Source organism: Erinaceus europaeus, chromosome 11 (assembly GCF_950295315.1).
Source record: "Erinaceus europaeus chromosome 11, mEriEur2.1, whole genome shotgun sequence".
NCBI lineage: Eukaryota > Metazoa > Chordata > Mammalia > Eulipotyphla > Erinaceidae > Erinaceus > Erinaceus europaeus.
In genome coordinates this window covers 59,436,775-59,445,666 of record NC_080172.1, presented here as the reverse complement: position 1 = coordinate 59,445,666, position 8,892 = coordinate 59,436,775, and the positions used below count along the sequence as shown (strand labels likewise).

At 46.9% G+C, this 8,892-nt stretch overlaps 1 pseudogene; it reads right to left on the bottom strand.

Annotated features, from left to right (window-relative positions):
• Window positions 1-7,229: 7,229 nt before the first annotated feature.
• LOC103115710 (large ribosomal subunit protein eL34-like) lies at window positions 7,230-7,635 on the bottom strand (annotated as a pseudogene).
• Between the last annotated feature and the right edge of the window lie 1,257 nt (window positions 7,636-8,892).

Sequence of the window (8,892 nt, the reverse complement as noted above, 5' to 3'; positions counted from 1 at the left end):
GATATGACAAATGATGTTCTGGTTCTCTCTCTCTCTCTCCCCTTTTCTCCCTCCACCCCCCCTCTTATCTCTATCTCTGTCTGTCTCTATCTCATAAATGAATAAACAAATCTTTAAAAAAGGAAGGCAGAGAAAATAAGACCCAGAATAGTTAAGATCATGCATCTTTTAAAAATTAATTAATTTGTTGAATAGAGACAGAGAGAATCTGCCCAGGGCAGGTGCTGGAGAGGAAGGAGATCATGGCAAATCCAGTAAGTGCATTTGATCACTGCTAGCCAGTGAGGTACAAATCCACACTCAGAGAATCCTCCTCAATCAGCCATAATTTGAACTAATTCCCCCTCTCCTCCTAAGAAATATTTGGATGAGTAAGACTTCCATAATTCCCATAGAGGGTACCCCCATCTCAGCAGAGGCTCAGCTCCTTGCTAGAATTTGGGGATGCAGGCCATCTGCTCACCAGACCCTAGGAAGAAGCTTCTAGAGATTCACATGTAGGGTACAAGTGGGAAGGAAAGGAAGATAATGTAAAACCCAGCATCCCAGTAAGCAGAGAGTATCTCTGGTAACAAAAATGGAGGAAAGAGGAATTTTTCTGGGAAGACAGATTCTAGTTCTACATGTATACCAAATTCTAAATTATAATTTCATAGTAGCTCATATTTATAGGCATTGCAGTTCTTACTAAAATCCCAGTATGATTCCCTTCCGATCTGTAAGGAGAGTAAAATCCAGAAAAAAAAAAAAATTAGTCAAAGTCACATAGCTAGAAAGTAGCAAAGTTAACAAGTACCAGGCAGGTGTACTGGACTCAAAACACATGTTATAAGCTTGCATTCTAGCCTAGAAGGAGTTCTCATCTCAAGATAAAGATGACGGAAGTGAGGCCAAGGGCCAGGCAGATACTGGAAGGGAAAAGAAAAAGAAAGAAGTGAAACTAGCAGAGGGTGGACCCTAATCACTTCTCAGAGGTGATAAGGAACACAGCTACCACTAAAGCTATAAACGGAGTTCCATGAGCTCAGCAACTGAAGCTGACAATGTCAGTGTTAGAAGAGACCTTTGTGCTTTTTTATCGAACTCCTCTTTTTCCAGTGGAGGAAACAGAAGCCCCAGGATAATATCTAGTGGCTTCCCACAGACTTCTTTATCTGCCACTGCAACAGTCCTAGCAAGACAGATCCCAGGGTCCCAAGTCTCAGGTCTAATTCCCACTCCCACCTCCCATTGCTGAGATTAGCATCCTCAGTGACCAGGGTGCTATTAACAGCTGTGGGCAGTCACCACCCAGTCACTTAGCACTCACCACCCTAGCCACCACCGTGATTCTGTGGCTTGAAGACTGCCCTGCCCTGATCACGTGAACATTAGAGGAATGGAAAGTTCCAGCTCAGCGAACAACACCCCCTCCAGGTCTCCTCTCCATCAGCCCAGCCTGCGGAGTCTCCCAGGCCCTTTTGTCCCACTAGCAGTTAATATTTCACTCTGGTTGAGACTTTCAGGAACCAAGAACATAAAGCTGGCCTTGAGAGGCCAAAGGTAGGCTGCCTGGGGTGCCCATGGTGCCCGGTGTGGCTCAGGAGTAAGAACAAGGCAATGTACTTTGGCTGAGAACACACTCAGAGTAGCTGGGGGGCCGTTCCTGGGAACGTGTGCTATTTTTGTCTGCTTGGCATTGGAGGAGGCCCCCCCTCACTGTGGCTGCCTTCCCCACAGAGGTGAGTCATTCCTCGTTCACCACCAAGGAGTGGCTGGGGATAAAGGCAAAGCAGGGAGGGCAGGGGGACACATAGGGGCCAGGGACAGCACAGGAAGGGCTAGAGGCAGAGAAAAGCAGGTCTTAGTCATCTGTACCTGATTCTTCCTCTGTCTTCTTGGAGCCTTCCAATTGCCCACTTTGTCCAGGCTCCTGGGCAAACACAGGAGAGACCCATATCCCTCATGGCTCCCTAGAAAGGCCCAGTGTTGCAGGGGTTCCAACAGTCCTCTAAGATCTCGAGGGCCTGGGTAAGTCAACAAGAGCCCCAGTGACGACAGTTCCTAAGCCAGGTGCCACCTTGTTTGTGTCCTCAGTTCTGTTTCTGGGCCGCCAGATTATAAACGCTGTGCTTTGTGAGCTGAGCTGTTGGTGAGGCTTCCCCAAGCTCAGCACTGACACTCTGGGAAACATCACTCACCAGTCACCCACCAGGTCTGCTATTGTGCCTTAAACAAGGCTCTGATGTGGTTCTAAGGCCTGAATAGGTTGCACCTCCAGGTCTGGCCACCTAAGGAAACTCCTGGTGGCAGAGAAATGGAACAGCATATGGTGTGCTCAACTTAAAAGCATGAGGTCCCATGTTTGATCTCCAGCATTAAAGTGCCACCGCATAAATAAATAAATAAATCCTTCCCTGCCCACCCACAAAATAAAAATAGAGACAGAGAAGGCAGAGAGAGAGAGAGAGAATGAAAGTGACCAAAACACCATATTTTCCTGGGTTACACACAAGGCAAAGCAGCACGTCACCCAAGTGAGCCATTTCACTGACCCACGTTTGTTTTGCTTTATTTTTCCTTTACTCCTCAGTAAATGGTTTCTAGTCAACAGCAAAATACAGCAGTTAGCACATATACAACAATTCTCAGTTTTCCACATAACACTCTAACCCCCCACATAGGTCCTGTTCCACCATCATGTTCCAGAATCTGAATACTACCTCCAACCCCAGTGTCCTTTACTTTGGTGCAACACACCATGATTTGTTTTCTTTACCAGAGCACTGCTCAGCCCTGGCTAATGGTGGGGTGGGGAACTGTACCTGGATATCAGAGCTTGAAAGTTTTTAGTATAACCATCATGCTATCTCCCGACCCTAAATAATTTTTTAAAGGTGTGTGTGGGGGTGGGGAGGTATTCTCACATTCTAGCTGGAGAGAAAGTTCTGCTCTATAGAGACCCTGACAGTTCACAGTTGCATCAGGCTCAGGAGAAAAGACACCAGCCAATTCTGTGATCCAACCACAGTGGCATTTGGAGTCCATCAGGTCCCAAGTGACAACAAGTTGAGCCTTCCTATGGGGGGTCCCCTCTTTTCATAGGGCTCTTTCCCTGAGGTCACCCCACACCATACCGCTGGGGACTGGGCTTGAAGCAGGGCTGTACACCCAGTGCAGGGGTGTTTCCAGAGCTCAGCCAGGTGTGCCAGCCCAGCTCCCCAGATTGCACTCGTTCAGGGACATTCAGTGCCTTCGTCCCCTAGCCAGTGTGCAAACAAAGGCTCCACTGGCGCTTCACACTTGGTCACGGCCCTTTGGCTCTTAAACTTTGCTCTCTGCTGATGGGGCCTCCTCAGCTCTGCACTTCTGCAGAGCCCAGTGCCAGCTCCAACCCAGGGAAGGCACACAACCCATGTTGCTGATTGGACTTGTCCAGGTTTAAGGCACTACCTGGACTGAGGCAGCACTAAATGACACAATGGACACAGGTGGAGCCATAGGATGCACTTGCAGATGTGAAGCCATGGTCCTTTGATGGCAGATGCTGTGGGTCCATGGACGAAGGCAAATTCCATAGCCTAGTTAGAAATTATACTTTGGGGTCTCCATATGCAGGCAGGAAACTTCACAAATGGTGACACGGAACTGCAGGTACCTCTCTTTCTCCCTCTCTATCTTCCCATCACCTCTCAATATCTCTGTCCTGTATAATAAAAAGGAAAGAAGAAAAAAATTTTAAAAGGAAAAAATTTTTCTGCCTGGAGCAGTGGATTCATCATGCAGGCACTGAGCCCCAATGACAACAAAAAAATAACTAAATGAACTCCAAACAATTACAAAAAGAAATTAGACTTTGCAATATTCTTCATGACCAAAGATGAAGCATGCATGTCAGCTTCCAGCTGCCTGCTGAGCAGAAGGAATAGGCTTCCTGCTGACCCAGCCTTCCCTTTGACTTTAATGGGCACCATTTTGGGATATTTATGTGGTGCCAGGAAATGAAGCCAGAACCTCATGTGTGTGAGATATCATTGCACTGTGTCTCAGCCCAATTTTTATTCTTTGTTGAGAGAGAGAAAGAGAGAGAGAGAGAGAGAGAGGCTGAGACCAAAGCATCACTCCATCATTCATGGACTTCTCTTGGTGCTCTCCCACTGAGCCACTGTCAAGGCCACTTTATGGGTAACATTTGTTATGAGTAAAGCTAAGTACTTGCACAAAACAAGGCGCAGGTGGGCCTATGTGGAGAACTCACAGTCTGTTTGGCATTCACGACGAGTTCCTTACACCAGAACAAATATTGCTTGAGAAGCATGACCTCAGCTTCTCAGGAGTAAACAGTAAGCAGATGAATTTCCCTTGGGACTAGTAAGAGAGGAAGGAGTCAAAGAAGACCTCCTAAGGCTTTTTGACGGATGAAGAGCCCTAGGCAGAGAGTAGTGTTGCAGGCCAGAGGGTATCAACAAAGGTATCAAAATCAAGGGCATGGGGCTGGAGAGATAGTGTACCAGGTGGGGCATGCTGCCCAAGTACAGGGCCTGTTACCACTGGAAAGGTGCCAGGGCACCAAAGGAAACTCCATTGTTGTGGTTTCTCTCCCTCTATCTCTGTCTCTTTCCCTCTGAATGAAAAGTCAGTCCAAAGCAGTGAAATAGAGCATAAGCAAGAGCCTAGAAAGAAAGATAAAAAGAAAGGGAAGAGAATGAGTAAGCTGGCAGAACTTTGGGAATGACCTATTCTCTCCTGCTCCTACATCGGGTAATGGATGGTGTGACAACTAAGCAAGCAGCACAAGGTCAACTCACCCTGTTGGCCTGGGCTGGGACATTGCTGCAAATAAGTCTACTTGTTATAAGGACTCTTATTGGCAGACAGTCATAGCCTGGGTTGATTTCCCTGTCAGAAGGCCTTCTGATGTGCTGGTAGAGCTGAGCTGGGTAGCTTGGCCTGCAGCTAGAGCAGGGCACCCTGGGAGCCTGGCGACAGGCTTACTCCTGGAGAGGGGGACCTGCTGAGAGTGTCAGCCCCTCTCCTTGTTCTTTCCCCTCTGTGTGACCAAGCACCTCCTCTTAATGAAAGCTGTAAACATGCCAAACGTTAACCTGATTAAAGTCACACTGCCTGCTCTTGGCAAACCTGATGGGATTTTACAACTCAGCCACCTCCACCAAAGTCCTTGAACAGACCCGGGTCTGTCAGGGCCCCCACAAGTGACGAATGCCTTCAGGGATAGTACCCCCTCCCCCCAACAAGCACACACCTTTCATATTCCCATCTGGGCTGACCGTAATGACCATTTGGTGACAAATGGAGCCAGAGAAATTTCCACTCTGTACAGCCCTGAGATGAGAGGATGGGCGCCCACTGCCACAAGTTTACCATGAGCAACTGTGGTTCTTGCCTCTGGAGTAAGGTACTGCGTTGACTGCAGGAGGGGCAAATGGAGGGGACATGGGAGCCTCAGAGATGGAAAGAGAAAAGGTAATGATGGGGGTGGTAGGTGGTGATGTTCCCAGTTGAGTGTACATGCTACTATGCTTCATTACCAAGGTTCAAGCCCTGGTCCCCACCTGCAGAGGGGAATCTTCACTAGTGGTGAAGCAGGTCTGCAGGTCTATCTTTCTCTCTCCCTCTCTATCTCTCTTTTTCTCTCAATTCCTCTCTGTCCTATTGAAGAAAATTACAAGAAGAAAAAAGTGAGGAGGGTCAAGGAGATAGCATAGTGGTTTCCATGACAGACTTACATAGCCAAGGTTCCAAGATCCCAGTTCCCAAGTTCAATCCCTGGTACCACTATAAGCCAAAACTGAGCGTTGTTTTTGTTTGTTTGTTTGTTTTGAGAAAAGGGGCAGTGAGTGGTACATCCATGTCTAAGCTAGAGCCCCCGGTACCCACTTGCAGGGGGGAAGCTCCAGAGGCAATAAAACAGTGCTACGGGGATTTATCTTTCTCTCCTCTACTTCTCATAGTCTCTGTTAGGAAATAAAATGAGAAAAGGTTGGAAGGAGAGAAAGAAAAGAAGAGCCACAGTAACAGCGATCAGCCAGCCACCCTTCATCCTTGAGCTGTGGGGGATGCAACAGGCCTCAGTGCATCTAGAGTCTCCTCCTGGCCCCACCACTTTGGTGGGGAGTGGGGTTGAGTTCTAGAAAAAGGCTTTCAACAAGAGCTAATGCAAGTTTTGCTTATGTGATGGGATGTGTGGACACTGGGAGATTGGAGGAGAAGTACAGACTTTCTCCTTAGCGGGGGGAAATAGGCACATAAAGGAATTTTTTTATTGATTTATAAAATGGAAATATTGACAAGACCATAGGATAAGAGAGGTACAACTTCACACAGTACCCATCATCAGACCTCCATATCCCATTCCCTCCCCTGATAGCTTTCCTATTCTTTATCCCTTTGGGAGTATGGACCCAAGGATCATTATGGGGTACAGAAGGTGGAAGGTCTGGCTTCTGTAATTGCTTCCCCGCTGAACATGGGCATTGACAGACCCGGGTCTGTTAGGGTCCCCACAAGTGGCAAAGGGCACTTGACAGTCAAGTCAAGTGACTTGACAGGTCAATCCATACTCCCAGCCTGTCTCTCTCTTTCCCTAGTAGAGTGGGGCTCTGGGGAAGCAGAGCTCCAGGACACATTGGTGGGGCCATCTGTCCAGGGAAGTCTGGTCAGCATCATGTTAGCATCTGGAACCTGGTGGTTGAAAAGAGAGTTAACATACAAAGCCAAACAAATTGTTGACCAATCGTGGATCTAAAGGCTGGAATAGTGCAGATGAAGTGTTGGGGAGTCCTCCATTTTGTAGATAGCTAGTAGGCATATTTTAGTTATATTCCAAAGGGCCTGTGGCTATATTAGTTTTTTTTTCTTTTTCTTTTTTCCCCTGAGCCTGAAATCTGATATGCTGGTGGATCCAAGTTATTGTCTGGGGAGATAATGGCATGGCTGGAAAAGGGACAGAAAGCTGGGTCAGGGAAGAGAGTAGCTCCCTAATATGGGAAAGGGGTATAAATATTTTTCTAAATTTTTAACATTTATTTATTTATTCCCTTTTGTTGCCCTTGTTTTATTGTCGTTATTATTATTGTTGTTATTTATGTCATTGTTGTTGGGTAGGACAGAGAGAAATGGAGAGAGGAGGGGAAGACAGAGGGGGAGAGAGAGAGAGACACTTGCAGACCTGCTTCACCGCTTGTGAAGCAACTCTCCTGCAGGTGGGGAACCAGGGGTTGGAACCCAGATTTTTTTTTAAGGCTTTTAAAAATTTTATTACTCAAAAATGCTCCATTTATTTAGCTTTCTGACTTTGTGCTTGTGCCTTCAACACTTTGACGACAATTTTCTGTTCCTCAATAAGGAAAGCACGCTTGATCCTGTCCTGGACGCACTTAGCACACATGGAGCCGCCGTAGGCCCTGCTGACATGCTTCTTTGTCAGCAACGAACCCCGCGCAGTCGGCCGGGCAGACACCGCACGCGGACTTGGGAGCCTTCCCGACCTTCTTGGTGTAAAGGTAAACAATCCTGTTGCCCGGGGTGCAGGACAGCCTGCTTTTGTTGGAGGCGGTGTTGTAGGACAGCCTACGCCGGTAGGTCAGACACTGCACCATCGCGAACGCCTGTAGACACGGTCCCGGAAGAGGAAGAAGAGAGTGGAACCCAGATCCTTATGCCGGTCTTTGTGCTTTGCGCTAGGTGCGCTTAAGCCGCTGTGCTACCGCCCGACTCCCATAAATATTGTTAACTGTAAGATGGGGTTCATCGATTTGATTTGGTCTGGGGCCCATATTCAGCTTAGGAGCCTATGTGACCTCTGCATTCCTGTAGATCTGAGATCACATTCTGTGGTCATGAATAGGAACATTACAGGCTGCCCCAATATCAACCCATCTTCCTCAGGTGTAGCATAGAGTATGTTATCCATCCTCCCTTCGGAGGATGGAACATTCTCTACTGTTGTTGATCCAAGTTGAGGGCAAGGACCTATGGGGGCCCCCAAAGGGATCCATTTTGTTGTTTCTAATATAAATGACCAGTAACAATGGAGAGAGGGATTTATTTGAGGTCTAGGCCCATCATGTCTGTTTGGGAATCTCAGGACTCCCCGAATAGAGCCCCAGCTGATGGCCAGATAGTGACTAAAGAGTCATCATTAAAGTATGCCAGTCTCTTGCCCTTATTCAGCTTTTGCAGTCCTTGCTTTGCTAAAGTTAACTTTGGAATGAGTGAGAGAACTGTAATAGGAAGTAGGTAAGGAGGGTATCTAAGTCTACTAGATACTGTTTCATTAGGAACTTTATACTGACTCACTGCAGACTATTGTGTACTTTTGCTTTCAGGTATATATTTTTCCCTAATATATGGATATATGTGAACATATGCTCTATCTCAGGGGACCTAGTCTATATCTAGGTTTGGGACTTTGTTAGGAAATGGACCTCCTGGAATGGAATTAGAGAACACTATGAAAGGAAAAGTCTCACCCAAGTAATGAAGCTGACGGGTTGACATTCCATGCCTGATGTCTCTGGACACAGTCTGAAGTGAAGCATGCTGAGGTAGTACTCGTTTTGTTAATTAGGTTGGGATCGGCAGATGCAATCTCATTTGGTATAAATTGAGAGAAGCATGCAGGAAAGTGCTCCCTGCCCTAAAGGTTCCAGGACTGGGGGAAATATAGGCTCTATAGGGGAAATGTGAGGTTCCTGCTGTCTTAGGGTTGAAAAAGACAATAGATAGTTATTGTTATCATCACATTATTTGGTAATTGGGTTAACTTTGAAAAATCCCTTTGTTCGGATTTGCTGTATCATACACAACATCACCATAATTTATGTCCTTTGACATTATTTGTACATACCTGTGCCACCGGTTGCTTCTGTTCTCCCTGGTCTAGGCTTCTGA